Consider the following 15,677-nt stretch of genomic DNA (forward strand, 5'->3'; position numbering starts at 1 on the left):
CAAGAAAAGTATTTTTAATTTTTTTTTTTCGTATTGGCGACGTTTATATATTTTGCGTCGCTACCTAGCGACGCTTATCCAGAATCGTCGCTAGGGTTTTGAATTAAAACTAGATTTTCCACTTTAAGCGACGATTTAAGCACAGAAACGTCGCAAAGCTGCGACGAACGCATAACCGTCGCGAAAAAAAACGTCGCCAGTCTTGCATTTTGGCCTAGTGTATCAAGTGTCTTATTTATCTTTCTTTCTTTCTAATTGGAATGCATGCATCCATATCCTACTATGATGAAAATAGTGTCTTATAGTTGTTAAGACTGATCTGAAAATTTTGAAATCTTGAAATTTGTCTAAAGGTGAAGAAAATGGCTCTTCATGCAATTGAAAAAGCTGTGGATCATTTGGAGATATTTTCTGGCCCGAACTAGAACTGGCAAGTTTTTTAACTCTAGCCTTGACTTCTTCTGCCAAAATAGACCTCTTTGATCTTTGCTTTGTTTTAATCCAAGGAAACAAAATCTAGTTTTGGCGCTTGGCTTTGTTTTCTTTAATACTATCGATGGTTTGCCGCAGGGATCTGCTGTACGAGACGTGGAAACAAGGCTCCAAGAATGTGTTGCTAATTGACAGATTCATGTTCTTAAGTAGATTCGCCGCTGCTTGTACGTAGAACAAACCCATAATTAACTCGATTCTTAGCAATATCCGTACTAGTTCCATCCATAAGTTCGATTTTCTCACGAGTATTATTGCAGTTTGGAATAGATTATGTACTGAAACAATGGTAGATGGACAGAAAACAAAGTGAGCTAGTATTATATATTACTTGAGAATCACTTCATCTTCATTCTCAATTTAAGGTTACTTAGAAAAAGTTGTTTAGTGTGTTCTTTTATTTGCTAATTGTGCTTTAAAATGTGCGTATAGGATGTGGATTCTCAATTTGTGGTAAAAGAAATAATTTCAATTTAATGATGTAGTGGGTCAAACTTCATTTATGGTTGGTGGTGTTGGAGACTAAACCACTTTACATTCCAAACTACATGTTCATGAATAAGCCTGGAGCTTTCAAACTTCCAAGTTCATGAAGTTGCTATTTTTCAGTGCTGATATTTATTTTCGTATTTAAGTTTCTTGATAATTGTAACATGGCTAGCCTATAAGTTTGGTGTACGGAAGGAGAAATGGCAGATTGGAATATTATAATTGTCTGATAATAGCGTTTGAGATTCAAAACTCTCAATCTCTTTCATATTTCAACTTGTGTAATTGAGATTTGCATTTCTTGAAGTTTCTTCTTAATACCACCCTCATCATTTGGTATCAAGAGCCAATCTCGTTTGGGCCTGTGTCTTCTTTCTCGATGGCAGCAAGAAGAGGAAGAGGTGGGCGTGGAAGAAATAACCCAATCATAGAAAACTTGGGTGATGAACGAAATGCTGAAATTCAAACTCTCCGGAGACAAGTTGAGGAGTTAACGTTGCGTCTCGAGCGTCAGGAAGCCAGAAGTGGACGAGGTTCTAGTCATGGTTATTCCAGTGATGACTCAGAGCTAACGAATCCTTTTGCTGAGAGCCAACATCAAAATTTTGGTAGAAGAATGTCATATCCTTCGGACACTCTAAAGGTTGATCTACCAGAATTCCAGGGACGCCTTCAACCGGAGGAGTTTTTGGATTGGCTTAGTGCTGTAGAGAAATTCTTTGAGTACAAAGAAATTCCCGAGAATCAAAAAGTGAAATTGGTGGCGACCAGGCTCCGCGGTTATGCATCCTCTTGGTGGGATAAGGTACAAGATATGAGATTAAGAAAAGGAAAGCCGAAGATTGCTTCATGGGAAAAAATGAAAGCACGATTACGAGAAAATTTTCTACCCCTGAATTTTGCTCAAAATATTTTTATGCAATTTAATACTTTACAGCAGGGCAATAGAAGTGTGGTTGACTATACAGAAGAATTTTACAAATTAATGGCTCGTTGTGACAATCAAGAGTCCGAAGATCATCTTATTGCAAGATATGTTAATGGCTTGAGACTACCCATTAGAGATGAAGTGGAGTTGCAGCAGGTATGGAAGTTAAACGACGCCTATCAATTGGCCTTGAAAGTTGAATCAAAGTTATCAAGACGGGGTGCGAGGAAATTTGTGGATATTCAAAGCCTCTATCCATCCAAAACCGAACTTTCCAATCAAAATCTCCCTAAAAGAGGCAAAAGTGAGAATAATTCAGCAGCAAACAAAGCTAAACCTGCCAATTGTTTCAAATGCGGCCAACCTGGACATTACATGAATGAGTGCCCGAAGCGGAGGAGTGATGCTCGTATGGGGCTTGTGGGTGAAGAAGGAACGGAAAAACAAATAGAAGAACCAGAGCCAAAATATGATGAAGATGCCAATTACGAGCGCGAAGAGATTGAGCCAGAGGAGGGAGAATGCTTGGTAATTCAACGAGTTCTTGCTGCCCCCAAGCCAGATAGCGATGAAAATTGGCTACGGCACAACATCTTTAGGACACGGTGTAAATCTCATGGAAAGGTATGTTCTCTCGTCATTGATGGAGGTAGTTTCGAGAATTTTGTTTCCCAGGAGATGGTGGACAAGCTCAGACTCAAGGTTGTACCCCACCCAAGACCGTATGCTGTCTCATGGATAAACAAGGACAATGAGGTAAAAATTGAGAAGAAATGTCTCGTTTCTTTTTCTATGGGAAAAAATTATTATGACGAAGTATGGTGTGATGTAACTCCAATGGATGTTGGACATCTATTATTGGGTAGGCCTTGGCAATATGATAGAGGCGCAATCCATGACGGAAGAAGAAATACTTATAAGTTTATGGTGGGAAAAACTGAAATTCTTCTTTTACCATGTAAAGATGTTTGTGAACCCAAACCTGTAAAAAAAGAAGAGGGCCATGCCTTACTTACTTTGTCGCAGTTTGAGAAGGAAGTTAAAAAGAGACAGGTTAATCTATCTTCTGATCGTCGATGGAACTACACAATCCACAAAAATTCCAGCCGATGTTAAAATTCTATTAGAGGAGTTCAATGATGTTGCTCCAAAAGAATTGCCGAGTGACCTTCCACCTCTAAGAGAGATTCAACATCAAATTGATTTGATTCCAGGAGCTTCACTTCCCAACAAAGCCCACTATCGGATGAGTCCAAAAGAACACGAAGAGCTTCATCGGCAGGTAGTGGAATTGTTGAACAAGGGTTACATCAGGGAGAGCTTAAGTCCTTGTGCTGTCCCGGCACTACTTACTCCAAAGAAGGATGGTTCTTGGCGCATGTGTACTGATAGTCGGGCGCTTAATCGAATCACTATCCGATATCGATTTCCCATACCGAGAATTGATGATATGTTTGATATGTTGGCTGGCGCACAAATATTCTCGAAAATTGATCTCAGAAGCGGATATCATCAAATTCGAATCAAGCCGGGAGATGAATGGAAGACGGCGTTCAAAACAAGAGAAGGCCTGTACGAATGGCTTGTTATGCCATTTGGCCTTAGCAATGCTCCAAGCACGTTCATGAGGGTAATGAATCAAGCTCTTCACTCTTTTATTGGAAAATTTATTGTTGTGTATTTCGATGATATTCTTATCTACAGTCGAAACCCTTCTGACCATATTGAACATTTAAGAATGGTCCTTATGAAACTGAGACAAGAAAAACTCTACATCAATCTGGGAAAGTGTTCTTTTATGACCACTCATCTTGTTTTCCTAGGATTCGTATTAACTCCCGCAGGGATTATGGTGGATGAAGGAAAAATCAAGGCCGTTCAAGAATGGCCTATTCCTAAGAGTTTACACGAGGCTCGGAGTTTCCATGGATTAGCTTCATTTTATCGGCGGTTTATTCGAAATTTTAGCACCGTTGCAGCACCATTAACAGATTGCTTGAAGAAGAGGGGATTTATTTGGACACCAGATGCGACCAAGAGCTTTGAGCTTATCAAGGAAAAGTTGTCTACTGCCCCGGTCCTTGTGCTTCCAGATTTTGAGAAAATCTTTGAGGTCGATTGTGATGCGTCTCATATTGGAATTGGAGGAGTACTCAGTCAAGAAGGACACCCCATTGCCTTTTACAGCGAAAAGCTAAATGAGACAAGGAAAAAGTATTCTAAGTATGATATTGAGTTCTACGCTATTGTTCAGACTCTTCGTCATTGGAGACCTTATCTCATTCAAAGAGAATTTATCCTCAACTCTGACCATGAAGCCCTCAAGTATATTAACTCTCAAGATAATTTGAATAGGAGACATGCAGGTTGGGTTTCTTTCTTACAAGAATACACTTTTATCTTAAGGCATAAAAGTGGCAAGCTTAACAAAGTGGCAGATGCACTTAGTCGAAGAATTGCCTTGTTAACTACATTGACCACGCAACTTGAGGGTTTTGATGTCATAAGGACAATGTATTCGGAGGATCTCGAGTTTAAGGAAATCTATCACAGGAGCACAAAAGGAGGCTATGAAGATTATTGCCTGAGTAATGGATTTCTCTTTAAAGGTCCACGATTATGCATTCCTAAATCTTCACTTAGGGAGCGCATCATCAAGGAACTTCACAGCGGAGGACTCGGCGGACATTTTGGACGTGATAAAACCTTGCTGCTGGTTAAGGAAAAATATTTTTGGCCTGGTCTTTATGGAGTGTCGCAAAATTTGTGAAAAGATGTCGTATATGCCAAACCTGCAAAGGACAATCACAAAACACCGGTGCTTATATACCATTGCCTATTCCTAATGTTCCGTGGGAGGACGTTAGCATGGACTTTGTTGTTGGGTTACCAAGAACACAACGAGGTTTCGATTCCATCTTTGTAGTGGTTGATCGATTCTCCAAGATGGCCCATTTTATTCCATGCAAGAAAACTATGGATGCCTCGTATATAGCTGCTCTTTATTTCAATGAGGTTGTGAAGCTTCATGGAATTCCGAAATCAATCACTTCTGATCGTGATTCTAAATTCCTTAGCCATTTTTGGAGAAGTCTTTGGAAGAAAATCGGTACTAGTTTGTTGTACAGTAGTGCGTATCATCCTCAAACCGATGGGCAGACCGAAGTGGTCAACCGAACTTTAGGAAATTTGCTTCGGAGTTTCGCTTCCAAGAGAATAAAGCAATGGGATCTCGTTCTTCCTAGAGCTGAATTTGCGTATAATTAAGCTGAGAATCGCTCTACAGGAAAAAGTCCATTTGAAATTGTTTATGGACGTGCTCCTGGCCACTATCTCGATCTTTCTAATGTCACCACATCTAATAGAAAGGCTGAAGATTTTACAACTACCATGACCAAAATTCACGAAGAAGTCCAAAAGAAACTTGCGGAAAGTACTGCATCTTACAAGAAGGCTGCCGATAGTCACCGTCGAGTTCAAACTTTCGAGGAAGGTGATTTTGTTTGGGTTTATTTAAAAAAATAAAGGTTTCCAGCTGGGGCATATCATAAACTCAAGGAGAAAAAGGTTGGTCCTTGTCGGATTCAAAAGAAAATTAACGATAATGCATACAAGGTTGATCTTCCAGCTCATTTACGTACTCATTCTACGTTCAATGTTCGTGACTTAGTTCCTTATCACGGCGAGAATGATTTGAACTCTGAGACGAGTTCTTTCCCACCCGGAGAGGATGATGTAGTGGGTCAAACTTCATTTATGGTTGGTGGTGTTGGAGACTAAACCACTTTACATTCCAAACTACATGTTCATGAATAAGCCTGGAGCTTTCAAACTTCCAAGTTCATGAAGTTGCTATTTTTCAGTGCTGATATTTATTTTCGTATTTAAGTTTCTTGATAATTGTAACATGGCTAGCCTATAAGTTTGGTGTACGGAAGGAGAAATGGCAGATTGGAATATTATAATTGTCTGATAATAGCGTTTGAGATTCAAAACTCTCAATCTCTTTCATATTTCAACTTGTGTAATTGAGATTTGCATTTCTTGAAGTTTCTTCTTAATACCACCCTCATCAATCTTCATTCTCAATTTAAGGTTACTTAGAAAAAGTTGTTTAGTGTGTTCTTTTATTTGCTAGTTGTGCTTTAAAATGTGCGTATAGGATGTGGATTCTCAATTTGTGGTAAAAGAAATAATTTCAATTTAATGATGGAATTACATAATGCAACATTTAATATTAGAATTTTTATTTTAGAGTTGGTCGTATTATGGATACTTGCAAAAGGCTAAGAACCAACCCCCCAGAACCTCTGAAACCTACATCCAGGCAAAGGTAAGAAAGGCAAAGCTCCAGCTGATCCGATGGAAATCTACCACTACCACTATCATCTGATGGAAATCTACCACTAGCCGACGCGGTCGCCAATGCTTACCAAGCAAAGACAGATAAGTCGGCAATTAAAGAACGAGGCTTTAATATTTCTAGTGAGGCATATAGTATGATCGTGAGAGAGGGTGGCACGACTTTTGCAAACAACCAGATTCGGCAAATGTCACACTCGTAAGGGAGTTGTATGCAAACCATTATAGTGATCGTCGTCCGGTTAGCCATGTTCGAGGGAAGGACGTCGTTTGGGATTCGGATGCCATCAATGATTACCATAAGATTCGTCGTAATCCCAAGTCGGCCAGTTGGGCGGATATTAAGGCGACAACTACTCGCGAACAAGTGGCCGAGAAATTATGTCCTATGGGACCGGATTGGGAATCTAATTACCTCAAGCTTAGTAGTGTCAACCATGAGGGAAAGACATGGATTTATTTTATAAGTGCTCGCATTATACCGACTACCGCTACGAGCATTGCGCGTTTCGATCGTTGTGCACTCGCCTACCATATTATGACAGGCACGCCTCTTGACATTGGTGGGATTATTGAAGAGCAAATCCTTCATTGCATTAAAGACCAAGGGACCAGCTTATATTTCCCATCACTTATCACCGGGCTTTGCCAGAACGCCGGCGTCGAGGGTAATCCGAAAGACGATATTAAACCGCCGCAACGTGTCATTACGGACGCCACTATCAGTAGTTATGCACAAGTTGCGGGTCGAGCTAATCCCGAGCCACTGCCACCACGCGAGGAGCCTATGACAAAAGCCAAGCTTTCACAAACAATCCGACAGATTCAGCAGGAAGTCGGCGGGCTTCGAAAGGATCACGAGGATTTCCGGCAGGAGATGAAGGCTACTATGAGCTGGATTGGCAATATGGTCAAGTCTGTTGGAACAAAGTTGCAGTTCGATTTATCGGATTGTGTGGAGCCGGTGTCCGTGCCACCCCCCGAAGTACCACCACCTGTCTATGGTGATGAGGAGCATGTTCACGAGAGAGATGCACCGGTCGAGAGCGGTCATATATGATTGCGAGTGAATTCCCATCCCTTAAAACTCCATTTTGCGACAATTGAGAAAAAGAGAAGACGTTCGTAGAATTAACAAATCTTCTACAGAGTTTATCATCTCTCTCTTTCTCGGACCTATGTATCTTTTCAATTTGTATTCGTTTTTTTTAGAGAACATGAGTAGCTAAGTTTTTATTCTAGGATTTTATTGGAACCTTATGAGGGGATTTTGAACTTGTTATTTCTAATATTATGCAAGTGTTTATTTCCTGATTATTTCTTCTAATTGATTTATTAAGTGCACGAATATGATCATTTTACCTTTTAGTTGTGTAAAATAAGGTTCCCATCATATCATTTAAAACATTATAATATTTTTTTAGAAATTACGAATGTACCTCTATATTTTTAAAATTTAGACGTTCCCCCACGTCCGGCAGATATCCAACCTTTTGTAAAATAAGGTTCCCATGTCCGTTTCCCCGTGTTCTCGTTTTTGTTTCCGTGTTAAGTAGATGATCATTAATGGGAACAAAAGAAATATCAAATGATGGTGGACTTAAGGAAATTAAAATGTTTAAAACTTAGAACTATACAACAAATATTAGCTCTTATTATATAAAACAATAAATATAATTGCCTTAATATTTAGGATAAATTATGAAAATACCCCTGAACTTAAGCTAAATAACAAAAAACACCCCCACCTATCTGTAATAACCAAAATCCCTTTCTGATTAACTGTTGATCGAGTTTTTTAACAGAAAATGTGTACAATCTATTATACATTCTGTTAAATATGTGAGAACTAAAAGAAAATATTTGAAATTGTAAAGTATTTTCCCTGGAATAAAAAAACATCCGTGAAAAGTCACACTGTAATGGGGTTGGTGTATGACGAAAACAAACTTCACGAGGATTTTGGTAATTACGAAAAGTGACCTAAATCAAAGGGTCGATCCGACACATAACTAAAGTCATTAAAGATCAAATAAATTTGGCGGGTCCTTAAAATGAGTAGGTAGATATTCATATATAAATTTTGAACTAGTTTGAACACTTGTTGAAAATGTTTGAACTTTTTCCCGACATTATAATTTATTTCATATAATTTATTTAAAATGAATGATTATTGTTCACTTATTTTTAAATTATTTTACACCACATATGTTACAAAGATTATATACAACCATTTGATAAACGTAGTTAATTATAAAAATAAATAAAATAGTCATGTAGTAATATAGTAATTGTCACATGCAGACATGCTCACACGAATCACGATAGATGAAATAGAGAGCATATTTTGACAAAATAAATATTTTTTTATATGATAATTGTAATAGAATTAGCTAAGTTATTGTCGATGGGTAATATTTATAGGGCAAATTACGGCAACCAGGAATGAGTCCCATCATCAATTTATAATTTATTCCATATATGCCCCTGTATATATGTATTTAGCCCAATCAATTTTTATTAATTAGCCTTAAAAATACAAATTAATTCAAAAAAGACCTCAATTTTTATTAATTAGCCCGCCCAAAAAATTCTCTTAATTTTTTAACTTTTCCTATTTTCCAATTTTGTCACAAAAAAGTCTTGATTCTTTTGTTCGTGGGTGCTGCCTCGAACTCCCGAAAATTGAAACCACCATGTAACAAATTCATGGACTCGCCACTGACAGACACCCCTAAGATAAGAACAAATTACGAAAAACACCTTTTGTTTAGGTAATTTTCAACTATGTATTTGTCTTGCACATTCACTTTTACGTTGTCAAATTTATTTACTGAATAAGAAGTTTTTTCATAAAAAAAATATATAGTTTCTTTGTAATTACTCATATATAAGGATTTTTTTTGTAGTTTCACATTACCTTAGATGTAATTGTATTTTGCGTCTATTTATATGCAAAACCAGTTTCTCTCACTAGCAATGAACCAAAAGTGAGCATTTTTTTTGTCAGTCTTTTAATTATTTTCATATGAATTCTCGTACTCAAAAATTAACTTAAAGTCCAATGAATAATTTTTTTTGAACACATAAAAGAAGTCCAATGAATAATTGTACACGGGATAAATATATTTATTTGCAATTTTAATTTTATTTTTCACCTTCTTTTGAAAACTTGAAGATTCAGCTATAGGAAAATACTTTTTTTTAGGGGCTATTTGATATAACCCCTTCAATACTTGTACCAAAAGGCGAAATTCCTTGCTCCTAGGGCCCCTATCCCTTGGCTCGACAAGTATTTGATGCCAGGGCACTCATCCCTTGGTCTGATAAGTATTTGATGGATTAATGTAAATCATGGTGACTCAACGGGGCGTTACGGTTTCTCAAAAAAAAAAAAATGGGGCGTTAAGGTAGCGGACTAAGACCTGGTGCCCACAAGGAACCAACTCTCATTGGAGTTGAAATTCCCACACTGCGACTAGGGGTGGGAACGAGCCGAGCTCGGCTCTTTTGGCCACCTCGAGCTCGAGCCAATTTTGGCGAGCTCGAGCTCGAGCTCGAGCTCGGGCTCATTTAATTAATTTATTTATTTATTTTTTAATTTTTTTTATTATTTAATTTTTTTATTAAAATCGTTTAATTTTTTATTAAAATTTATTTATAGGAAAATAAAATAAATTATAAAATAAATAATGAACTCTAGTTATATATATACTAGTAACTTGACCCGTGCGATGCACGGGATTGAACAAACAAACATAACAATCATTAAAAAAACAGAAATAAAAATGTATTGAATATTTAACTGAAAAATCTAATAAAAACTATATATTGAATATTTTACTGGAAAATCTAATAAACATCTATCCACCAAAGAATTAATCCGGCCACCAACAAAGTAGTTGTTTTCAACTCTTGAGCATACGTCACCTGCACCGTAGGACAAAATGAAAGAAAAAATAATTTTTTTATAAATAGAAAATAAATGTTACAAAGCTCATTTATAAAACTTTGAAGAATAAAAATATATATATAAATTTAACCAAATATATAAATAACTTATTTAGTTCAGATTTTGGAAAACTTCTTTATAAACGACATTTGTAGTAGTATTTGAGGTGTTCCCGTTGTTGTCACAAATAAGTCTCTTCAAGCCTCTTCAACTCGTAACTCTTGAGATAGCAACATATAATTGTCCATGTGAAAACACTGGTTTCTGAAGATATATACCCACATGTTGAAGAGATTGGCCTTGACTTTTATTTATAGTCATTGCAAATGAAAGAGTGATAGGAAATTGTCGACGCTGGAATTTAAAAGGAATCCTGTTATTGGATGGCGTTAGAGTCAATCGTGGAATAAACACCTTATGACCAATGTTGGTTCCTGATATAATTTTCGCTTCCAAGACTCGATTTCCTAATCTTGTGATTGACAGTCGGGTGCCATTGCACAAACCTGAAGATTGGTCTATATTTCTCAACAACATGACCGGAACACCTTCTTTCAGTTTTAATTCGTGATTTGGAAGACCAGAAGAATTAACGGTATTCAAAAACTCGGGCGTATGAATATCATTAGGTCTGTCAATGCTTCCGTTTGCTGAACATGTACTATCAAAACTGAGATATGTCTTCATTTCCTTAGGAACCAACGATAGCATGTAATCGTTTACCACGTCAACAATCTCATTTGTCGGAGCCAGTATGGCCCTGTGTTGCAAATAACTGATATCATCCATATTCTCTAAAAATGATGGGTATGTCTCATTTACAATTGAAGCAAGTGGATCAGCTGACTCTTGAGTAAGTCATTAGGGATTTCAATGCTGACCACCCCGTCATTGGGATCACCTATGTGCCATCCCCAATACTTAACACCCAGTCTGAAATTTTTTTTACTTCAGAAATCTCTGAATCTGATTTGCCGGATAGAAGTCTCATATTTTTTGTCAGTGTCAGAACTTGACAATATTCCCATAAGCGTGATGAATTAATGCTGGCAAACACTACTTCTTGTCTCGTTCCTTTTGGAATCACAGGTAGAATCTGTCTAAAATCGCCACAAAAAACAACTATTTTTCCACCGAAAGGTTCCTTTTTGCTGTTTGGATTGGAGAATTTGAGTATATCTTTGAAAGTCTTGTCCACAGCCTCAAAACAGTGTTTATGGGTCATAGGAGCTTCATCCCAAATGATAAGTTTTGCTTTGGCTATCAGACTAACCAATGGGCTATCTTGGACAATGTTGCACTTAGAATCTTCATTAACATCTAAGGGGATCACAACTCTTGAATGTGCTGTTCTGCCACCAGGAATGAGTAGAGCTGCTATCCCACTCGAAGCAACTGTAAGGATTATTTCACCCTTTGATCTCAGAGCTGCTGAAAGTGTTTTCCAAATATATGTTTTGCCAGTACCGCCATATCCATAAATAAAAAACAACCCTCCTTGTTTTCTTGCAATGCGAAGCATTATCTTATCTTAGATATTTCTCTGTTCATCAGTAAGATTGGCCATAAGTTGACGATGTTCTGCAGCTAATGCCTGTCGGTCATATCTAAGTTCATCATGGATAAGTATGTTCTGAACTTGTGAAAGCAATGACATATCTAGTCTTGGCATTGTCGGAAAATCAGCAAGACTCTTATTGTTACTCCGTAAAATATTTTCTACTTCAGCAAGAGCGATGTTTTTCAAATCGTCTCCATCAAGCTGATAGTCTGTGATATTAAATGTATTAGTGATTAACGGTAAGACAGAACAAACATTTACCAAACTAAGTTATATGAAACAATTGCGTACCAAACAATAAATATTCATCCACATTCTTCTTTATTGTGTCGAAAGAAACGAACTTGAAGTTGGTTGTCGGAATATTTTCGGCTACTATATTAGTAACTACAGTCATTCCGACAAAATTCAGCTTAAATCTGTTCGTATATACTCTAAACGGTAAATTAATTGAATCACCCACCAAGAAATTTTGAAACATATAAGTTTTGCCTACTTTCACCAATTCCTTAAATTTCATAATGAGATTCTTTTTTATGGTAGCATGAATACGCATACCCTGTTACAAAATCAATAAAATAGTTAGCTCCTAAATATTGGAAATATAAAACAAAAATAAAAATAAATTAATAGAAAAGAATCCGGAAAAATAAAAACATCACCTTCTCATCCAAAAAAACCATTTCAATGCTACCCGTTTCTGTTTTTCTCCACCTATCTGGCACTAACCATAGATGAATTACCCGTACAATTATCTTCCAATTAATAAAGCTTGTATCAATTTCATGAAGCAATGAAACCTGTGTAGTTGAATTTCGTGGAGCCATAATTGCTTCAATGAATAAAAATCCTTCAATCCTTCAATGAAACAAAAATCAGGATATTTAGGATTTGGGTGAAATTGGGCAAACGAACTGAGACTGAAGCAAGTGAAAACAAATTAAATAACAGGGACCAAAGCAAGGGAACGTTAAAAAGAACATGGCTTTTTTTACCTGAGGTGTTGGAGCAGCAAATACAGGGAGAGATGGAGAGAGATACAGAGAGAGGTATACTTATAAATAGTGCTTATAAAGAGTTTGTGGGGAAAACCTAAAAGATATCCACGAATCTTCTAAGATATATATATTAGATTATTGTTCCCGATAAGTCTTTGGGGAAACGTGTGATAAAAAAATAGAGGAACCGTGATAATGAAAAAAGGTGTGGATTTATGCCAATATTTAGGAGATTAGTTGAAGGAATAGTAGAAATTAATATTTAATTAGGTGTATAATTATTAGATTATACGAAATTTAATAATATAAAACTAATTTAGACTTATGCTATTTAATTACGTGTTTAATTATTAGATTATAGGGAAAATTAATTTAGAATTATGCCAATATTTAGGAGATTAGTTAAAGAATAACACGTAATTAATATTTAATTATGTGTTTAATTATTAGATTATACAAATACAAAATTTAATAATATGAAAAAAATTGGATTAGAAAATTAAATATTTAGGAGATTAGTTAAAGGATTAGTAGAAATTAATATTTAATTATGTGTTTAATTATTAGATTACACGGAAAAATAATTTAGAATTATGCCAATATTTAGGAGATTAGTTAAAGAATTAGTAGAAATTAATATTTAATTAGGTGTCTAACTATTAGATTATATACGAAATTTAATTATATGAAAAAAAAATTGGATTAGAAAATTAAATTTAATTCCATTATAAGATATCCTCCAAATGAGCGGGAAAAATTGACCTTAGAGTTATATTTAGGAGATTAGTTAAAGGATTAGTAGAAATTAATATTTAATTATGTGTTTAATTATTGGATTATACGGAAAAATAATTTAGAATTATGCCAATATTTAGGAGATTAGTTAAAGAATTAGTAGAAATTAATATTTAATTAGGTGTTTAATTATTAGATTATATACGAAATTTAATTATATGAAAAAAAAATTGGATTAGAAAATTAAATTTAATTCCATTATAAGATATCCTCCAAATGAGCGGGAAAAATTGACCTTAGAGTTTTCTAGGGTTTCTCTAGGAACCTTTCTTTTGTTAATAAGATATATTTTTTAATTTTTTTCAATTAATATTATAATATTTTATATTATTATGAATTATTTAAGTAATATAGATTTGTTTCTATTTAAATACTACAATATTTATTATTATAGACTATTTACTATTTAGTTAATAATAATAATAATAAGAATAAGAATAAGAATATATATATATATATATATATATAAAATTAAAAAAAAATTAAAAAAAAAAAAGAAGGCAGCTCGCGAGCTGTCGAACAACTAAATTTGGGCTCGAGCTCAAGCTCGTCCGAAGCTCGAGCTCGTGAGGTCGAGCTCGAGCTCGTGAGGTCGAGCTTGAGCTCGAAAAACCCTAGCTCGAGTTCGAGCCTTTGTCGAGCAGGCTCGCTGAGTTCGCGAGCCGGTTGGGCTCGTTTACCACCCCTAACTGCGGCTGCCATAATTCGATCCTAGAACCCTGTACCAACTTACCATCTCCAGAACCAATTGAGTTATACCCATGCGGGCAACCCCTTCAATACTTTTTTTAATAGTGAGAGACCCAAACTATTTTACCATTTGAGAAAAATTCACTAATAATTCCAGCCACCTATTTTACCAATTATGTCTCTGCCACCTCATCAGCACTATCCGCCCATCAACCCCCTTTTTTTAATTATTATTTTATTATTTTTTCAAATTTTTTATAATTTTTGTTTTCGTGTTTTAACTTTTTTCTCTATCATCAGGTATATTAATCTACTATGAACCATATTAATCGACTATGATGAATCATAGTTGATTAAGGAACCAACTACTAAAATAACAAATCACAACTACAAAAAAATGCAAACTCAACTATATTTTACAAATTAAAAAAAATATACAAATATTATAATTGATTTATACAATTGAAAACAATAAACAAAAAAAATCCAAAAAAAATTAAAAATTGGAGTCGGTGAAGGTATTAATCGACTATGATGACGCATAGTCGATTAAGGAGCTGACTACTAAAAATAACAAATCACAACTAGAAAAAAATGCAAAATCGACTATATTTTACAAAAACAAAAAATATGCAAACAATATAATTGATTTATACAATTGGAATTAATAAACAAACAATTCAAAAAAAAATTAAAAATTGGAGTCGATTAACCTTAATCGACTATCAGAGCATAGTCGATTAGCTTAATCGACTATTGAACATGTACATAGTCAATTAATGTTTCAGTCTGCGCGGATTTCTCTACTCGCGCTGTCCTCCGCCCGATCCACCAAAAAACCCTAAATCTGCCTCCCCATTGTCACCACACCGTCACCACACCGCCACCACACCACACTTTGTCAACTAAAGTGGGAGTTCGATCCCCGAGTCTCCCAGTTTCAAGAACTAGAATCCCTCCATTAACGACATTACTGAAGAACTCCATTAAAATATAACAAACAGAAAAAAGAGAAAAAAAAAAACATACAAAGAAGATGAAAAATCTGGAAATTCATACTTTGTTCCCAACAAACTGTAATCTTGTCAAAATCAAAAGAAAATTCTGACTGATTTACTCACACTCACGACATATTTGCAGAAATTAATCTCAAAACAAACTGGGTGTTGCCTTTCTCTATCTTAATTTCTTACGAGATTTACTGTAAGAAAAAAAAAAGATATTAATGTGTATACAGCTTCAATCCCGTTGATGATACGAGTGACGACCTTTCCCAATTGTACACAAAAGAAGAAAAGGAGGAGAGAGAGAGAGTGTACGTACAAAAGGATGAAAATGAGGAAAAGGAGAGTGCGTGGGAAGAAGAAGAGATAAAAGGAAGAGAGAGAGAGAGTGTGTTTACCTAATGAG

The 15,677-nt window shown here is 35.6% G+C and overlaps 1 pseudogene; it reads right to left on the reverse strand.

The window, feature by feature from the left end:
* Positions 1–10,334: 10,334 nt before the first annotated feature.
* On the reverse strand, positions 10,335–11,878 carry LOC105955853 (uncharacterized; annotated as a pseudogene).
* Between the last annotated feature and the right edge of the window lie 3,799 nt (positions 11,879–15,677).

Source organism: Erythranthe guttata, chromosome 11 (assembly GCF_056151865.1).
Source record: "Erythranthe guttata isolate IM_541 chromosome 11, IM_541, whole genome shotgun sequence".
Lineage (NCBI taxonomy): Eukaryota > Viridiplantae > Streptophyta > Magnoliopsida > Lamiales > Phrymaceae > Erythranthe > Erythranthe guttata.